Here is a 20,947-nt window from a genome sequence, read left to right on the forward strand (position 1 = left end):
CTCCTTATATGGTCTTGGCTCCAAACAATGGACAAAAGAGATTTGATGACCTCCTGACTTGGTGCAGAAAAATCAACACAGAAGTTCTGGATTCTGTTATACATAATTGCTTATAAGCAAAATACAGTGTATGTTTTTCGCTTTAAAGAAGGCAGCTAAACTCTAATAAGTATGATTATTAAGTCTGAATATGTGAAGATGAAGTCAATAATTGAAAATTCCTGTATGATGGTATATAAAATAGATGAAGCATCAAATAAGGTATGAGATATAGCAAGTGTAATCAAATGTATTTACTGTTGATAATTTTAATTAAGGAAGTTGTTAATGGAGTTGTGTATACTCAGGAAAGATTTCATGACTTTATTTTTAGAAGTACACATTCTCAAATTTGCAAGTCATATGAATTAAATGAATCCAATGATCTACATGTAATTGAAAGCTGCCCTTCCTCTTTGCGACCCCACGGACTATATAGTCCCTGGAATTCTTCAGGCCAGAATACTGGAGTGGGTAGACTTTCTTTTCTCCAGGGGATCTAGCCAACCCAGGGATTGATCCGAGGTCTCTCACTTGCAGTCAGATTCTTTACCAGATTCTTTACCACAAAGGAAGCCCAATAATACTGGAGTGGGTGGCCTATCCTTTCTCCAGAAGATCTTCCCAACCCAGGAATCGAACCCATGTCTCCTGCATTGCAGGCAGATTCTTTACCAACTGAGCTATCAGGGAAGCCCTAAGATTTTATTTGGCTGCCCTAGGTCTTAGTTGCAGTACGTGGGACCTAGTTCCCTGATCAGGGATCAAACCCCAGGCCTCCTGCATTGGGAGTGCAGAGTCTTAGCCAGTGGACCAGCGGGAAAGTCCAAGGTGGAGGTACTGGGGATTGAACCCAGGACCTCATACATGCTAAGCACGCACTCTACCACTGAGCTATACCCCCAGCTTGCTATTTTATTCTCCAGTGGATCTTTCCAACCCAGGGATCAAATCCGGGTCTACCACATTGTAGGCAGACGCTTTACTGTCTGAGCTACCAGGGAAGCCCTATATAAAATAGATGAAACATTAAATAAGTTATGATATATAGCAACTGTAATCAAAAGTATTTACTGTTGATAATTTTAATTAAGGAAGTCGTTAATGGAGTTGTGTATATTCAGGAAAGATTTCATGGCTTTATTTTTAGAAGAACAGATTCTCAAATTTACAAGTCATATGAATTAAATGAATCCAATGATCTACATGTAATTGAAAGCCATCCTTCCAGTGCCAGAGGATAATTTTAATTGCAAATGTTATTAAACTGTCCTTGTGAATTTATTTATGTGAACAAAGTCCCCCATAACAGTGTTAGTATTTGGTTGTTTTAATGTGTATCCTACAGTACTTAAAGGTCTCCAGAAGTTAAAATAATTATCTTTCTCTTTCATTTATTTCTTAAAATATTGATATTCACTTCAAATCATTTCCCTGAAAGCTTACAATGTGGGTTGGTGATGTTTTTGTCTTAATGACACCAACATTTATTTTTGTGAGGGTTTAAGTTCTTCAGTAAATGGTAATCTGAGATTTTAAAGAAAAATGGATCACCCAAGTTCAACATAGTACCTATGTATAATAGAGAGTAGAGGAACTCTGGTTTTCAGATCCATATATGTCCATCTACTTCATTTTTGCTTTTGGATAAAATGCAAAATGATACCCTCTTTAACTTGAATAATGCAGGTAACATTTTAGGAGGAAAAGTTGGAGAAAAATTTGTAGTTAGCTCTCTTTGAAATCATTTGTTCATTTTCAGAAAGGTCGGAGAAGATGTGAACAAAGATTGTAATGCTGAGCTGAAGAAATCAGCCACTTATTTATTTTTTCATTCATGTCATATATACATATTATGTGACTGTATAAATCTTGTTTTTCATTTTCTGTCTTTTATGATACTTTAACATCTTAGGAACTTGGCTGACTGGGAAAAGAGGGGCTCTGCCATGGCTAGCTAATTCCTAGAGACAGCAAATTAGTCCCTTTCATGTGCAAACCAATGACCCAAAGTTCATCTCTCTCAATCACCTTCTTTATTGAATGTCTACATGTGAAGCCGATATTCCTCTGACCTGACCTGATCAGCCCAGGCCTAGGTACCGGACAACTCGAGACAGCCCCTACTGAAATTGCAGCCTGATGGAGTTATTCACACTAACCAATTCTCATCCTGTTTACCTTGCTTTACCCATTTCTTGCCTTAAAAACCATAATCATTTTCCCCCATACTTTTCTCAAATCCCTTCTGCCTCCTGACCAACCTTGGTGCTACCCTGTGTGGCCGTGCATGACATGGCATGTTCAGTTCTCTTAAGAGCTGGAACAAACCATATTTTCAATGGCAATTAGAATACAGAGTTCTCCTCCTCCCACACTGTGGAGCTTATAGTAGTTAAAATGATATGCACTTATCCATATACACAGGTTTCCTTTGGAGAGTTTGTGATAACAGTTGCATAATGAAAAATACACAATGTATAAATATCCCTTGTCTCAAAGAAAGCACAAGACCTTTCTGCTCCTATCAGTAATATAACACAATCTTCTCACTCTTAGCAAAAAAAAATTTATAGGAAAACTTGGAAATCATTAAAAATCAATGATCCAGAATTAAAATGGCATATATTTTTAAAAGCTTTGTTTATCTTTCCTCATTAAAAATATCTTTACAAAAAGCAGTAATCCTGATGGTATGAATTAATAACTGCATTTTGGAGTTTCATTGCTGTTCTTGTTTTACTCGTGGTTCACCGGTTTCCTGGGCCTGTTTTGGGTACAATTCTATTTATGTAGCCACTGGATTATTATCTGTCTTCAAAAGTGACAGCAAAACTCTAGGGCTTCAGGGAGCAGTGAGAAGATTGTTTGCATATAGAAAATGTAATTTTTTTTTTAGGAAAACAGATTCCAGACAGTATGAAAATCAGGGTCAAGAAGAAACAAGGACAAAATGATAGAAAAGTACAAGATAGAGGGGAATCAAACGCAATTTCTTTTAAAGTAAAACTGTGAGAAACAAGCCAGTATCAGATTACTTCATTCAAATCACTTCTTCAGTACTCAAGGGACAAGGAGGATATTTAATAACATATATGCTCAGAAAGGCCACATGACACCCAGGAAGGAACAGGAAATTGGGACCTATGTGGATAAGGGCTGGAATTCCAGTTTAGTGTCACAGATCCATGAGCAAGCTATTGTCTTTCATTTTCTCATGCCTAAAATGGAGACTGTAATACCTACCATAGTGGGTAGTTATTAGAATTAAATGAACGTGAAAGAACTTAGGTAATAGTTGGAACATGGGAAATGCCCCTTTTTCTAAATGGGACATGTAGCCTAATAAGTCTGGGACCTGTCACTGCACTACAACGGATTTCTAGTTTTATAAAACTATGGTATTGTGTTTAAGTCAATTAAATGAATAAAAATCTGGCTGTTGTTTTCATGAGGGTTTGTATTTTAAGATCTTCTTAGTTGTAAAGTTCAGCTTAAAAATGAATAATGCATATGAAGGGAGCTGCTGTATAACTCTTTCTAGAAGGCAAAATTGTGTATTGTATTTAAGCATGCTTTGAATATTGAAGAGTTTTTGGTTAAGTCGTGGGAAGACAATCCCAAGATAAAATATAAGAAAAGCAACTGAAATGGTCTTAAGTTTCTATTGAATTTGGGGTTCTGAAATATATGAAGGATGCTTTTCTCTTTCTTTGGTTCTGCTATAATCACCTGTGTGATGGTCTTGCCATCAATTCAGACCCTGCTGTGCTTAGAATCTCTTTCTCTCTGAGAAAACATCACTCTGACATATGCATAAAAAGTTTTGGAGGATAATTTTGTTAGCCCATTTGACTTTGTCTAAGATGGGCCTCTTGAAACTTTGTCCAGCACAAGATTCATCTTAGCTGCTGGAAATCATGGTGCTTCATCACAATTCTGACTTGCATTTTCTTTGAAGGCAGACTAACATTTCCAAATGTGGGATCACCCAAATAAGACCCTGAGATTAAAAATCAAACTCAGTGCTGTGTGTGTGTGTGTGTGTGTGTGTGTGTGTGTGTGTGTCTGTCTGTCTGTGCCTATTTCAAATTACTTTCAACCACTTCCCAGGTAGCTCAAAGAATTCGCCGGTCAATGCAGGAGACACAGGAGATATGTATGGGTTCAGTCCCTGTGTTGGGAAGATCCCCTGGAGGAGGCAATGACAACCCTCTCCAGTATTCTTGCCTGGATAATCTCATGGAAAGAGAAGCCTGGCAGGCTACAGTCCATGGGGTCACAAAGAGTTGACATGACTGAGCAACTGAGCATGCACGCATGTACATCCTGAAAAAAAAACCTCAACAGTTTTGTGTTGTAGATGTGTGTAATCTTTTGCAACACAAATTTCTACCAAGAAAGTTCTTCACTAAAATTCTTTTTCATGATGAGAGAGTCACGTGCTGAATGGAGTAAAGAAAATGACAGGATGGTGGGAATCAGTCAAAGCTTAGAAATAAAACACGTTCAGCCCCTCACTTTCACTTTCAACATGTGAGAGCAAAATCTCCGGATTTCTGAGTTTGTTTTAGATTACATTTCTTCCAGTTGGGAAAAGATGTCAAATAGCAAATGTGTTAGTTAAAATATCAAGTAACTGGTTTCAATGGTCTAATTCAATGTTATGCTTCTGACCTGTTTCATATAAAATTCTAGTTCTTGCCTTAATGGCTACAGAATATATATTCTGCCAACTTGCAAATTCTAGCTCTAATGCAAAGGCTTCTTTTTTTTCCTCAAAAAGAAGGATGAGGACAAAGGAACTGTCACTGAGAACCAACTAAGCCCCCAGGTACCCTGATGTTTAACAGATGAACCTAACATCTTGCTTAATGCATTCTCAAGAAAGTGTCTGGTTTATGGAGCTTAATGTGCACTTAAGATATATCTGATTTGCAAAGCTTTCTTGATTAAAAAGGAAGCTTTTCTTGGTCCATGATGATAGGTTTGTAAAACTCAGATTACCCACTAAGTGCAGGCTTTCTAAGGAAAATGTGTACTCTGTGGCACTTAAGAGCCCAGTATCACACAAAACTCATCTTGTGGCCTGTCCCTCATTAGCTGTGTGGTCTTGGACAGGTTCTTACATCCTCTAAGCCTCAGTTTCTCTTTTGTAATATGAGAGTAACAATGATAACTACCTAATAGGAAGAGTGTGAGGATTCAATGAAATATTGTTGCTGAAAACCTCTGCAGAGATTCTAAACCATATTGTGGGTTCAATAAATGATAGCTGTGTTTTAGCTGTTATTAATCCAATGCTGTTTTACATGCACACAGAGAGCAACCACAGGAAGGGGAGCAACCATTCAAGGAAGGAGAAGATGACCTTCCCACCTCAATTTTCTCTGCCTCAGATTATCCCCAGCTTTTCAGTCTTTCTCCCCCTTTCTTTCCTATCCTTTTCTCTCTTATCTCTTCTCTTAACTCTCTCATTATAATTCTCTTCTTTTTCATCCCTAATTATTTTTATTTATAATAGCACAATCTGCTGAGGATCAAATGCTTTACCTGTGTCATTTATATCCCTTAGAAACAATACAAATGTGGATATTAATTTTCAAATGAGGAAATTAAGTTAAACGTTCCCCTTGCCTAATCATTGGCATGCTACAGCCAGAATGTGAGCACCAGCTGATTTAACTCAAAAGCTAATTCTATTTTTATTATTGGACATATTTTGGTTAGTTATTTCTGCATAACAAAGTACCCCCAAACAAAATTGCTTTAAAAAGCTCCCATTTAATTGGCTCATGATTCTACAGTTTAATGCTTCCAGCATGGCTCAGTGAGCTGATTCTTTTGGTCTGGGAAGGACTCATTCAGTCAACTGCTGTACACCGTGTGTTGACAAGGCAGCTCTGCTGGTCTTAGAAGGCCATTCTCATGTCTTTTCAGGTTGGGTTGTTACAGGATGCTTTGAAATAGCCTTAACTGGAACTGCTAGGGTCTCCTCCATGCCTTCTCTCACATCCCCACAGAAGAACAGACATGTTTGTGTTACCGTGGCCGGGTTCTGGTAGAATACAGATTTTAGACCATGAGACCTGTTGATATCTAGGCTCATCACTGGCTCCCTATATTACTGTTGGTCTCATTCTATTAAAGTACGTCACAAAACCCACATTCAAGGATTGAGGAAATAGTCTCCAACCTCTGATGAAAGGAACCATGAAGTTCATATTGCAGAGGAAATGAGTATAGGGAAGGATGAAAAATTGAGGATGTTTTTGCAATCAGTTTCCACACCAGATATTCTGGTACCTTGGTTTCTTCCCTGCACTTTGAGTGCCTAGTTTATTTTCATTTTCCTTAAATTCTGAAAAGCATGACAGAGTATCAAAGTGCTTAGTCACCCGCTAATAAAAACATCTTGCCTTTCTTAAGGCAAAGGATGCCAATTGGTTCTCAGGAGAGCAGAAAACTAATGGCAAAATCTCTGCTTAAGATGAGTACAATTGAGTATCTATAATAGTTGCATTGCAAAAAACCCAAAACAGCAAAAAAAAAAAAAAAAAAAAAAAAAAAAAACCTTCAGGATTATTTCCTTGCCATCTATCTTTATTTTGCTAACTGACTCTGTTGACATCCCCAGGAAAGCCATGCATGAGGTAACAATGGAAAAAAAAATCCACAAAGTAATTTACAAACACACATTTCTATTTTTTTATGGCCTAAAGAGGAATACAGTTTGGGTTGCATAGCCCTATGGCAACAGAGTGCAAAGCCATAGCGGGTACCCACTTCCAAATTTATCTTTGCCTAGAGCCCCATCTAATTTACTTTTAAGTATATTTCACCAGGATGCCCAAAGTCAAAATGTTATTTACAGCATGAGGCTAGCAACAGAACACACTGCATCATTTTTTGCAGAAGAAGGGAGCCCAGAAATCCATTCTCATGAAGGCAGGAAAACACAGTCCCCTTATTTACTTATTTACAGCCCTCTTCCTCCGGGAAAAGGGCTTAAGGTAGCTGACACAATTGGTTGCAAGTTAAGCCACGTGTGTTTGGAAATGAGAAATCAATTCTTTTGTAACAGTTCTGCTTTGATAGAGCAGCATCTGTATGTTTAGGGAGAAGAAGGAGAAAGACTCAGCAGGTATTGATCCCAAAGTCATTATCACCCGTGTTCCGTGATAACAAACCAGCTTTCTGTTTCTACTCAGCATTTGTTTGAATCAACCAGAGTACACAGATTAAAAAGCCTAGTAGTTCCATCTGTAGGGAATCTTAGCCTAGACCACTGAATCTGGATCTTCCAAGTACTCATTTGTTTCTCTAAATTACACTAGGATCCACATACAGACACAATTAACCAAGGAAATTCTCTTCATCATTGCCAAGTGGTTAGAGTTATATGACAAAGGAATTCAATCTTGTCAGAGGCAAGACTCTGAAGTTGCAAAAAGCTGACTCTGAATACCAGTTTTTAAATTCTTCATTTTCAGTAGCTACTCAATAAATGTTTATTAAATTCCAGCAGAAACCTGATGGAAGTTTTACTGCACACAAAGAGGTGTGTATGATAAGTATTCTTAAATTTTCATACTAAGAAATTTGAGTGTAGAGAGAGAGATGAGTCATAATTTTTTTTATAGACTTCATTCTGACCTACAAGAAAGAACCGGTTATTAATGTAAGTTCAATAAATTGCTTGTTGAACACCAAAATGCATCAGACACAATCCTAGCTGCTATTGATCATATCAAAATGTAAAATTAGATACTATTCCTGAACTCAAAGACTTCTCAGAGTGGCTTAGAAGATATGGGAACATGAGACATAGTGCTGATGCTAAATATCACTGCTGCTGCTGCTAAGTTGCTTCAGTCGTGTCCGACTCTGTGCGACCCCATAGACGGCAGCCCACCAGGCTTCCCCGTCCCTGGGATTCTCCAGGCAAGAACACTGGAGTGGGTTGCCATTTCCTTCTCCAATGCATGAAAGTGAAAAGTGAAAGTGAAGTCGCTCGGTCGTGTCCGACTCTTAGCGACCCCATGGACTGTAGCCCACCAGGCTCCTCTGCCCATGGGATTTTCCAGGCAAGAGTACTGGAGTGGGGTGCCATTTCACTAGAGAAGCAGAATCCAGATACAGCTGAGCTCAGAAGAGGTAACATTTGCTTCTGAGTAGGAAAGCAGAGACATTACTTTGCCAACAAAGGTCCATGCAGTCAAAGCTATGGTTTTTCCAGTAGTCATGTATGGATGTAAGAGTTGGACTATACAGAAAGCTGAGAACTGAAGAACTGATGCTTTTGAATTGTGGTGTTGGAGAAGACTCTTTAGAGTCCCTTGGACTGCAAGGAAATCCAACCAGTCCATCCTAAAGGAGATCAGTTCAGAATATTCATTGGAAGGGCTGATGTTGAAGCTGAAACTCCAATACTTTGGCCACCTGATGAGAAGAACTGACTTATTGAAAAGACCCTGATGCTGGAAAAGAATAAGGCAGGAGGAGAAGGAGATGACAGAGGACGAGATGGTTGGATGGTGTCACCAGCTCAATGGACATGAGTTTGAGTAAGCTCCAGGAGTTGGTGATGGACAGGGAAGCCTGGTGTGCTGCCATCCATGGGGTCACAAAGAGTCAGACATGACTGAGTGACTGAACTGAACTGAAATGAGGAAGAACCAAGAAAGACTTCATGGAAGGGGGGTTATTTGAACAAGTCGTCTTCTGGACATGGTTAATATCAGTATTGCCTACACTTGTTGATTGATATGGCTCTTTACATATCATATTGTGGTGCTTTGACTTACCCAAAGTTCTCCTACTGTGTAAAGTATGGCTGCTATTACTGTCTTTTTTTTACTTTGGAATTTCCCTTAACTACCCATTCTTGCTGTGATACATCTCTTTATGAAGAAGGTCTTAGTGGAATTGTACTTAAGTGTTGCCCATCTTAAAACCAAGGTGGGTAGTAATAGGGGCAGGTTAAGTACAACTTTCACCTTTACTCTCCTGTATTCAATTACAGACTTATATTTCCCATTTTTTTTTACTCTCCTATATTCAATTATAGACTTATATTTCCCTTTTTTTTTTTCAAATCTCTAGATGGAGCATCCAGATTTGTTCTCTTTACTGTAAGATAAAGTATAAATGCATTTTTATTGTATAAAGTGCTGTTTCGGGTGTTTTTTGTTGGCTTGTTGGTTGTTTTTTGTATCTAGCTTTTTCTGAGGAGCACACCAATATATCAGGCTTTGATCCCCAAATAAAATAAGAGAACTATAAAAATAGAATATAGGCATGTCCCCATCATACTTCTGTCTCTGTGCAGGTACTATAAATGTTTTAAAACTCATACTTTATGGAATTCAGTATTCTCACAGAAACTTCCAGGATTAGACTGGAAGCAAAACCCCTTTGTATCTACTACAGCTACCAAATAATCCACAACATTTCTAACTAACAACAAATGTTCTCCTTAACATTTTTGATGGAGGACTCAAAGTTGGATGAGTTATTTCTATACTGTAACCCAGAACAGGAAATTCTTCCAGATTTCAATATTTATTCAAAGAGAGTTTAGTAAGCTATTATTTCATTTCATAATGCTTCAAACCATCTTCACCAGGTGCTTGTTTTATGGCAAATGCTATGCTGAAAATGGGGTACACACAAATGAGTAAGACAGGAAACCTGCCTTGGAATAATTCACAGCCTTGGTAGTGACTGCAGTAAAGAAGTACAAGAGGTTGTGTTTCGTGCTATAACAATGGATATAAGTGGAAGTTACAGTTAGATCATAGAGGAGAGAGCTCCTAGTTCTGCATGGGAGGGACAATCAGAGAAGCAATGGTGACTGATTTGCTTGAGACAAAAATAGGAGTTTGATCATGAAAGGCAGAGAAACTTGTCCATGAAAAAAGAGGGATGCAAGAATGTAGCATATCCCTTGGAGGTTAAATAGTACACTATTACCAGTACACAGGACAGAGAAAGAGCATGTTATCAGAAAACATGAAGTTAGAAACTGGGACCACATTTTGAAATGAGTTATTAAATGTTAGTTTAAAAAATATAGAAATGGAATTAAATACCCAAGGAGAGCTTGTTGAGTGATGAGTAGGTGGTGATGGAACTTCATGAATACCCACACTGAAAGAAGAGATACTAGACAGAACCTTAGGAGGTAAAAGGAGAACCATAACTGATGATACCATGAAAGTCAAGATGGAAAGAACTTGACAAAGCAAATTGTGGTTAATGGGAAAAAATATAACAGGGAAAGCAAGGGTATGTGAATTAGATAAAAATATGTGAATTAGATAAAACCTGGATTCAATAGTTTAAAGTCATTAAGCATATTTTGGGTGGGCTGTGAAGGCAGATACTGGGTTGAAGTGGGTTAGCTGGCAGAATGAGTACTCTCCTCCATATGTATTGCAGGAATGTAAGCTTCCTTTATCATGTGACAGTGCCATCATCTCTTGGATCTAGCCCCTTTATCCTCTGAATTCAGGCAAAAGCAAGGCAAGAGAGATTATAGGATGAAGCAGGAGGTTTTACAGGAGCAAGGTCTGAAATCACGGACATCACATCATTTACATTCCAATGGCTTGAACCTAGCTGCATGGCCTCCTTCCTGCAAGTGCTGCTAGAAAACAAAACATAGATGTGCACACAGGAGAAAAGAGAAGTAGGAATAGCTAACACTGTGATGGCAATCATTTTGGAATATATGATTTTATCAAATCAACATGGTATATATTTTAAACTCATACAATGTTGTATGTCAATTATATTTCAAAAACCTGGGAAAAACCTGATAATAAAAAGAGCCATAGGAGTAGTGAATACATATCAGTCTCTGTTACAGCTGTTTTTTCTTATTCTTTCATAAAAATACAGAAAAAAATAGTAACAAATAATTTCTAAGCTAAAGAGACATTTACCAGAGGATTTTCAGTCTTTGCATTTCTTCTTCCTTATTGCAGCTTATCTCTTGGGAGAGACACAGAAATCTTTCTTCTTAAGAACAGAAACAGTTTTTTAAAAATTCCATTTGCTTTCCAGTTTGAGGGAAAATCTTTACATACGGCTGTCAAGAGTCTCAGGCCCTGCACCTGGTATGGTGTTTGGATAAGGTTAAAAGTAGATAGAAATGGACAATGAAATCACTAATGATGATTACTAATGGACATTCTGACCAGGGGAGGAAAAAAGTAAAAGAAAAAAACGAACATTTCCAAAATACCATGGTACTAGCAGACATCAGTTATACACTTATCAGCTGGAAATCCAAATCAAAGTGAGCATCCGGCAGTGTCAGAGGTAGAGAAAGCAGTAAACGTAACTGCCCCTCTGGATACAGTTATGAAAGATGGAAGGATGGAGTCGGTGCTCTGGAGGCTGAGAACCCTGGGGGGAAGTGCCCACACCAGGGAGGGCTTTATAATAGGTAACAGGGAGAGGTAGACCAGATTTCAAAAGATTCAAAGAAAAGAAGGATTTTTAAACTAGTGGCTCAGAAAGGATGTGGCTCAAAAGGGATAGGAGATTAAACACTGAAAATCTGACCGTACACTCCTTCGCAAGTATTCCAGAAGGGCAAGGAAAGGGGGTATATCAACTAAGGAAACCAGTGTCGCAGCTTGGGGTGCTGACAGGGAGCTCCATAAAAAAAAAGAGGGGGGAATTATGTGAGATGAAAGAGGCCCAAGCTAAACAAAGGCCTAAATCAGCTGGGAATTTTGAAACAGGTAGGGCAACTAACGTGTTTGCAATTCAGTGAAAACAATCAGGAGATAGCACAGCCCTTTGGGGCAAATAGTATATTTACTGTAACAAACCTGCACTTCCTGTTTTTCCAGTCTTTGCCAAGTACTTCTGTCCCTGGTTGAAAAAGACAGAACAAGCATTGCTTCTCATTACCAAAAACAAAACAAAAATTTAAAAAGCCCCAAAGTCCAATGTAGAAGGAGCGATGCATTTTATTTTCAGCAATAGTCAAATGAACTTGTATCTCTACACCCAGGCAAAGTTAATTCAAGGGTCTAGAGAAAAATTAATAGTTTCATGTTGAAACCATCAGTAACCTTTGAGAAATTTTAGAAACTTAAAGAGAAGCCCCAAAATTTAAAATAGAAAAAAAAAATCTTCATTAATAAAGAATCAGAAAAATAGATTGTAGGGGAGAAATACCAGTTTGCTAACAGCCTGCTGCTAAATTGTATAACTTATAAACAGATGTTTGTATGTACCTGAAAAAGTAAGTCACACCCATTTCAATATAGCATAGTTGTATTCAGGATAATACGTGCTAAACTATCTTCATTTCAGTTAAGTAGTGCTAATATCTATTGTGGTTGTGTTAACCATACAGAAGTCTAGTATGCAAACAGAATTTTCAGGGCAATTTCCACACATGTGGAAAATGTGCTCTCTTTTTTTGATTTTTAAATTTAAAACAATTTATCAATCAAAGAAGGCATGAATATGATTTTGTTGAAAAAATTTACATTACACATAAAGCCAGAGACCACTTAGACTACCTCAAGCAATTCTGTTCTCCTCTGATCCTTCCTGAGGATGACCACAACTGTTACCTTTTTGTGCATTCTTCCAGACCTCGTCCTGTTTGTTTATACATGTATACACATACACGCCCATGCAACGTGCATACACGCAAGTGGAGAAAGTAAATATTCATAGTTTGAGTATATTTCCACCATAGAAAACATTCAATTTCCTTAACTACTCTGAATATTTTATTCAAAAATGCTAACAAATATGTCTCAAGCCATATAAAGATCTATCTTATTCTTTTATTGAGAGCTTCAGAATATTCCATTGTATAAAATACCACCATTTATTTAGACAGAATACTTTAAAATTTATTTTTTAATTTTCTTTTTACGTGTGGAATTCAAGATTAGATAATTTTCTTCAGACAAACTAGCCTCAAATAGCCCAGTGTTTATGTTTGCACGATGGTGTTCCATGTTTCCTTTGGGAGCGTTTAATTGCTTTTCAATACACTTGCTAGGTCCTATTCTTAGATTGATGGTCCTCAGTTTTGAATGTAACTGTCTTCTTTCTCTCTCTCCTAATCTGACACAGATATTATGAGGAATATTCACACCAAATTTAGAACACAGATCCCTTTGATTCCATGAAGTCTAGAATGGCCAAAAGCTTCCCAAATTCAAAAATTCAGAAATGCAGTTAGTGTTTTCATAGGCCAGGGAATGCTAGGGATATGGTAATACTCTGGAGCCTGCCTTTTGTTCATTTGTGCAAGAATCCCTTCGTTTAACTGATAGTATTGATGGATTACTTTGTGCCAGGGGCCATTCTAATCAATGGGAATGCAGTCATGCGGAGACAGAAGTTTTTATGACATTTGCCTGTCAGGTTGAAGGTTATTGAAAATCAACAAGTAAACAGGGAATGGCAGTGAACAGTAATTTTAGATAATATTATAATAATGCTTTGAAGAAAATAGGTAAATTTGTTAGAATGACTGTGAGGAAGGAAAGCAAGTGTTCAAATAATAACAATAATAATAGTGGTAATGATAGAGTTGACTATGGGAAGTTACTGTTCTAAGAGTATTATATTTTAAATCATTTAATGCCCAGAAAAACTCACTGAAGGAGGTAGTGTTTTAGCTTTCTCTCCTAGAGGAGGAAACAGAAGCCCAGAGACATGAAGTTGCTTTCTAAACCCCACAGCTTGTAAGACACAGAGGAACATTTCCTTGAGGAGGCAACATTTGAGCGAGACTAGGCAATGGCAACCCACTCCGGTACTCTTGCCTGGAAAATCCCATGGGCAGAGGAGCCTGGTAGGCTGCAGTCCATGGGGTCACGAAGAGTTGGACATGACTGAGCGACTTCACTTTCACGCATTGGAGAAGGAAATGGCAACCCACTCCAGTGTTCTTGCCTGGAGAATCCCAGGGACGGGGGAGCCTGGTGGGCTGCCGTCTATGGGGTCGCACAGAGTCAGACACGACTGAAGCGACTTAGCAGCAGCAGCAGCAGCAGAATACAGTGAAGAAGTCACCTATGGAAGCCCCAGGAAACATCAAGCTCAGATTTCTTATGTTTAACAAGCGTGACCTATTTGTGGAATTGAAAGACCAGTGTGAGAGGTTTCTGATATTTTCTTTATCAAAATGTATTCCATTGAAGCAATTTGGGGACAGTTCTTCTTGTATGAGGTTCTGTGGGAAAATGTTCTGGTTTTCTCCATGAAGGCTTGCAATGCTGCAGGACCACAGGTAGGAGAGAAAGACAGATCCTGGAAACAGTTGTGCTTTGTTCTGAAGATTCAGATATTAGACCGGAGCACCAGGAAAATTCTGAGTATCCAGACTTCAGCAAAGTGCGCTATGCTCAGAGAACAGCTGGGCAAGTTAGGGCACATTTAAGTGGTGTGGGCTTAAAAAACAATCTCAACCTAAAATTTGAGGGTTATGTTTTATTCAGTGGGAAATTTGAGGACTTCAAGCTCAGGAGATAACATCTCAAGTAACCCAGAGAGAACTGCTCTGAGGCAGTGAGGGGAGGAGCCAGGTTATATAGAAGTTTTGTGACCAAAGGCCAATAGTCTGAACATCAAAAGATTATTGTTAAAGAAAATCAGATATCCCAAGTTAAGGAATTAAACCAAATATATATTTCTTATTATAAATCACAATATCACAGATGGTATGCAGCAGATCTCTCAACTGGGTCTACTGTAGTTAGGCCAAATGATTGAGGCAGCCCTTTACATTATTGTATTATTTTATGCAAAGTCAGAAGGAGAGATGGTGGGGAAAGAAGAAAAAAGATGTGAGAGAGACTGAGAGAGAACTCAAGAGTGAAAGAGAGGAGAGCCACTAGGGCATGAGGACAAAAAGAAAATAAGCAAAAAGCATGTAAGTAAAGGAAAGTTACTAAGTGTCCAAGAGATGTTTGGAGCAAACAAGACTCTAAGTGTTGGCTCCACATTTCATAAACTTATAAATAACAATTACAATTAAATGAGGTGTATCCTGGGCAGCTGTCTTGATGCATCAGGCAACCAACTGGAAGAATGAAAAGAGTAGATTTCTTCTGTTTTAAAAAATGACCACCAACTCCTAAAAGTTGTTGTCTTAAGGATCTCAAATCAATTTAGCTGAAGTATTTTATTAAAAAAAAAAAAAATCAAACCATGTGTGGCCCAGGATGGATTAGTCTGATCTGTTTCTATGTGTTATAATTACATAACAGTTGTGTGCATCACTTATTCTCCTTAATAATAAAAGCCACGAGGGCAAATAGGTTTAACTTCTTTGTTCCCCTTCTTTGTTTCTTAGGCAGTCCTTAGAGGACTCAGCTGTCTCTTACAACCAAACCACCAAACTATTTATCTGTGATGTTTAGAAGAAAAAAGCAACTGTTCTGTTTAGAGGCTCTGAGATGATGAAAACCTATACAGATTCACAGAAGAATGGGAGGAAAAGGGAAGAGATGATTTCCAAAGTTCAGTTCATTTCTCTCCTGTGTCTTCCTGCTGCACATTTTTGAAAGTTCTTGAGCTGAAAAGCCATAACTTCTGAGTTTGCTTATTGCCTCTCCTCTTCACCTCTCTAAGATAATCATGTATTAGAGAGAGAAATACATTGAATGTTGCTCTTTCTGACATTTTCCTAAATTACAGTTAAGATTTCCTTAAATTCTCATCATATGTTGGGGAAACTTGTTAAAAAAAAAGATGCACCCCTGGGTTGCCTCCTTAGATTTACAAAAGCAGAATGTCATGGGAGTGTAGCCTGAGAGGTGTGTCTTAAAATTTAGTAAAAGATTCTAATGTCCATAGATATGTGACAATAATATAGAGCGACCTTTTGTTTAGACAATGTTCCAAGCTTCTGTTAAACAGATTGGAATAATCACAAGTAGCAATGTGCAGGAGAGTTAGAGGATGTCTATTTTTGGTTGGTTGCTGCTGAGAGCTCTGGAGGGAATTCCCAGTTTTCAGTGTCCTTGGTAAATAAATTGATTGCGATTTGGTAGGCAGTGGAGAGAGGAAGGTAAAGTTGTTTCATACTTAATAGGCAACTTAGTATATTCATGCTCTGCTTGATTGCCAATTATACCTACACTTGTTGGAAAAGCTTGCTCTAATGCCACCCCAAGGGTGACCTGGGAAAAGCTTACAGCATCTCTAGTCGTGCCATTCAGGGAAGGAGAGAAATGTAGGTTTTTCTGGGCAGGGAATTGAGTACCATTCAGCAGTACTGAAAATAAGAAAGAATTATGACACAGGTAGTAAAGCATGATGGATGGTTTGGGAAAGGTTGGTTGGCGTTTTTATTTACCCTTTCCCATAACAGAACAACAAGAGGGCACTCATCCAATTGGGGAAATCAAAAAGCAGCACATTTAAAACAAATGAAACTTCACAGCCTATAATGAATTCCAGATACTGTGGCCACAGATTGCCAAGGAAGATTACCAAAGCAATTAAACACTTGTGTGCAAATAACGATAGTGTTTTACAACCTAAATAGGTAGAAAAATAAATCCTGTCCTTTTAGCTAAAGTTAGCTTCTTTTTCTTTAAGAGGTATCTGTCTTTCCACTTGCAGAAAAAAAAAAGCTGATCTTCAGCTGGATACAAAAAGTGCTGTTTCTTTCTTTAACAAGTGATGGGATGCTGCGGCCCAGACTCATTAAATCTATGAGAAGAATGCGGCTGTGATGGAGGTCTCTAAGACAGGATGATCCTCAAGTATGGAGGCTAGTTGAAAAGAACTCTTAGACTCAGCATGTTGGTGTACTCATACCTAAGATTTATTACAGCAGTATAGTAGTAGTCAGGATATATAGCTGTATCATAAAGGGGGAAGACACAGGCAGAGTTTGCAGGGGTCCCTGTGTGGGCTTCCTTATACTCCAGTCCGTCTATGAAGGGTCACAAAAGCACATTCTTTACCAACAGTGTATGTGTGTGTGTGATGTTTCTGCCCTTAAAACCCATTAGAGAATGAGCACTCAAGGTTTTTACTGGGGCTGATCACATAAGCACTGCTTAACGTATACCAAAATTCCAGGCTCTGAAATAAAGCAAGTATTTGTCATAAACCATATTGTTTCCAAAAACAGTCAGGTGTAGTGATCCACTCTTCTTAGTGACCTTTTGACTTGGAATATTCCAAGAGCTAAGTTCTCAGATCCAGCCAAGGGCCAGCATGACAAGCAAGTGCTTCTGAGAAGAGCAGTCTCAGACCTCCTGCATTAAGTCTTCTTCACCAGGGCAGATGACGAAGCGGGGGGTGACACTGGGGTTAAAGGGACTTTCAGATCTAAAGTAAGCCAATGGCAATTACTATAGATTTCACACCATGGCAAAATGAATCACTGAATGATCTAAGGGAGGAAATCCCTTTATGGTATTAAGGTATGGATAAACACGCGATCAACCATTTCTACAAAACTTTGCTTCCTTATCTTGACCTTTATCAGTTGGTCAATTCATTTCCCTTCATAAAACATTCATAATCTGAATCCAAGATTAATTACACTAAAAGAGTTGGAGCAGTTCAGAAACTCCAGAACCTGGGGCTAATATTTGTCCACTTATTTGTTGCTTCCTTATTTTAAAACTAATTTGAAAGGTGGCCTTTAACATTGCTTGATATGCTATCATAAGCACAGAGATAAAAATGCTTCATAAATTTCCACTTTCTAAAAGTATCCCAAATCTTCAGGTCTTGGTATTTAAGTCAACTATATGTTGTACTCCAGACTGGAAGATGAATACAAGGGAACTGGAGAATTGAGGATAGAAGTGATAATGCATTACCTCTAAATATAATTTGAATGGTGACATTGCACATTGAGGAATAATGCTTCATTAAATACTTTAAAAACAGCTACATCTCAATATAAGCAGTCACCTATAGTTACAAATATATTTATCTGAATGAAATCAGGAGCACCACTTGGAATGCCTTATTACCTTGCATCATGACTTAAACATAGTTACTGTACTTTGGAAACTAGTATATTTGAAATCAATGTATGATTTGAAAAAACTTTTTTTTTTCCTATTTTTCACACTTTCACTTCTAATTCAAGATCTGGATGCCTCAAACCTCGACTATTCCAAAAGCCAAGTTTATAATCTTCCTTCCTCTAAGATCTACCCATTCAAAATATATCATTGCCAAATGAGTCTTTCCAAACATTCTGCTGTTATTCTTTGCCCCAGAATCTGATTGATTTCTTTCAGCTTGAGAAGTCTCTAAAACTACCACCATCAGTAATTTGGTCCAAATTTAGCTAATTTAAGAATGAATCAATTATATCACTATGGCAGTCATGTTGGAATTGTAGATAGAATTTGTTCTGTTGTGCCTCCAAGAGAAACAAATAGACTACCTTCTTCACCCTGCATTAAAATCTTACACACTCTAGGTGCGTAGATGATTGAGGTCTTCCATCATGAATGCCTGTGTTCTCCCAATTTGATGGTTAATTTTATGCATCAGTGTGACTGGGCAAAGAGATGCCTGCATAGGTAGTAAAACTTTATTTTCGAGTGTGTCTGTGAGGGTATTTCTGAAAGAGATTAGCATGTGACTTCAGTAGGCTGAGTAACGAGATCTGCCCTTACTAACATCTGCAGCATTGCTAGTCTGTTTTTTTTTACTTTTTATTTTGTATTGGGGTATAACTGGTTAACAAACAATGTTGTGATAGATTCAGGTGAACAACAAAGGGATTCAGGCAAACATATATATGTATCCATTCTTTTCCAAACTCCCCTCCCATCTAGGCTGCCACATAACATTGAGCAGAGTTCCATGTGCTATGCAGTAGGTCCTTACTGGTTATCCATTATAAATATAGCAGTGTGTACATGTTAACCCCAAATTCCCTAACTATCCCTGCCCACCATCCTTCCCCCCTGGCAACCATAAGCTCATACTGTGAATCTGTTTCTGTTTTTTTAAGTGAGTTCATCTGTATCATTTCTTTTTAGATCCCACATATCATATGTCATGTGATATTTTTCCTCTCTGCCTGACTTATTTCACTCAGTATGAGACTTTCTAGGTCTATCCATATTGCTGCAAATGGCATTATTTCATTCTTTTTAATGTCTAAGTAATATCCCATTGCATATATGTACCATTTATCCAATACCCTAGTCTGTTTTCAAAATCCTGAATAAAACAAAAAGGCCACTTCTTTCTTTCTTCTTGAGGTGGGCACATTTTACCTGCCCTTGAATTTTTAGTTTTTGAGCCTTTGAATTCTAGAACTTAATCAACAGCTGCTGTTGTTCTCAAAGCTCTGGATTTGGATTGAATTACACCACTAGCTTCCCTCATTCTCCTGTTGGAACTGCAGACTGTGGGACTTCTTGACCTCAGTAACCAGAAGAACCAATTCCTACAATAAATCTCCTCTGTCTCTCTCGTCTCTGTCTCCATCTTTCTATTTCTCTTTCTATCCATCCTAGTGATTCTGAGCCTCTGGAGAATGCTAATACACCCACCAAGTTTCCCATATGCTTTAATGAAAAATGATGTTTGTAGGGTCTTCTAGAGAATCTTGCAAAGTGTTTTTCTCTTCTCAGGTAATCCATTCTAATATTCCCACCCTACTCCCTGTGCTTTCTGACCCACTCTTAATACTCTGCCAAGGCTGGTGCAATGTCTCCGTCCTATCTATCGTACAAACCATCACCCCACTCAACAGCAAAAGCATGTTTGGATTGATTCCAGATGTTGTTGCTGTGACATTAAATCCTGAATCATGAAAGAATGCTGCCCTGGAATAGTCTTCCCTCTTCATCCTTGTGACCCACTCCCACACCTGTCCCTCTAGTTCCTTCTTATATACATGAGCCTAGTTCTTCAGTTATTTGGGGGAGCAAACTATTCCCATTCCAAGTAGAGATTATAATGTCCTATTCAGGTTATGTTGGAAACTTGTCCATAATTATTGGCCTGAATGAATATCTTGAGTAGCAGCAGCAGAGTAGAATATGTATCATCTTGAAAGTAAGATGCTTCAGGTGTGGTCTTTTGCAAGCCTTCTAAGCAAAGTAAGACCAATTTTCTCTGGCACGGAAATAAAAGCTGCTTCTGCAAGCCTCCTGTTTTCAGAGAAGTCTATAATTCAAGATTCTCAGGCTTGTCACCCAAATGTTCTGAATTCAGATCTCAGGTACTGTGCCCTCCTATTAGATCTCTAACTTTAATATAAGGCCTGTTAAATTTGTATGTTTAATAACCTTTGCAGATCTGATACCTTTACAATAAAATCCTGGCGTGAATTTTAGCCCAGTCTATCCTCTTGCTGTGGGAGATAAGGGTCACTTTAAAACCATCACAGATGCCTTTTGACTTCCATTGCCTGTCATTTTTCAAATTGAAGATTTCCAAAGCAAGGGCCTTGGAATTAAGTCAGTGCTGTTCACAATTCTTTCACTTATTGGTATCCTCAAAGCGTTTATATAGTTGATTTACTGGTACTTCATCTTCCACTGGCATAGCGTGCCAGTCCGTCATCAGTAAGAGTCAATAACTTGGTTCCTCTGGCTCACCAGGAGTTATCAGGAACCTGGAGGGCAAAAGTCCACGGAGTCGCAAAGAGCTGGACATGACTGAGCCCTCACACACACGCATACAAATATCTAAAATAAATATCTGTGGAAAACTGATTTTACACTGAAACTGATAGTGGGAGAGGAGTTTTATACATAATCTCTGAAATGGGGATTTGTGAATATTCGTGAATACCAAATATCAACACTAATATTGTCTTTGTTGCTACATAACATTAAATGACCCCTTTCCAGACTCCCAAGACTAAATAGACTATAACTGGAAACATTTAGAAAAATGCAGGAGATATTTTGCT

At 38.2% G+C, this 20,947-nt stretch overlaps 1 long non-coding RNA gene and 1 other non-coding gene across 7 annotated transcripts in view; one reads left to right on the plus strand and one right to left on the minus strand.

The window, feature by feature from the left end:
- LOC147344290 (uncharacterized) overlaps positions 1–20,947 on the plus strand; it is a 611,360-nt gene that overhangs the window by 127,201 nt on the left and 463,212 nt on the right. The gene's annotated exons all lie outside the window — the stretch shown is intronic.
- TRNAA-AGC (transfer RNA alanine (anticodon AGC)) lies at positions 872–943 on the minus strand. Its single transcript has one exon. It is a non-coding gene; the product is annotated as a tRNA-Ala (tRNA).

This window comes from Bos grunniens, chromosome 26 (genome assembly GCF_055505025.1).
Source record: "Bos grunniens cultivar Pamir isolate PY7600 chromosome 26, Bosgru_T2T1.0, whole genome shotgun sequence".
Lineage (NCBI taxonomy): Eukaryota > Metazoa > Chordata > Mammalia > Artiodactyla > Bovidae > Bos > Bos grunniens.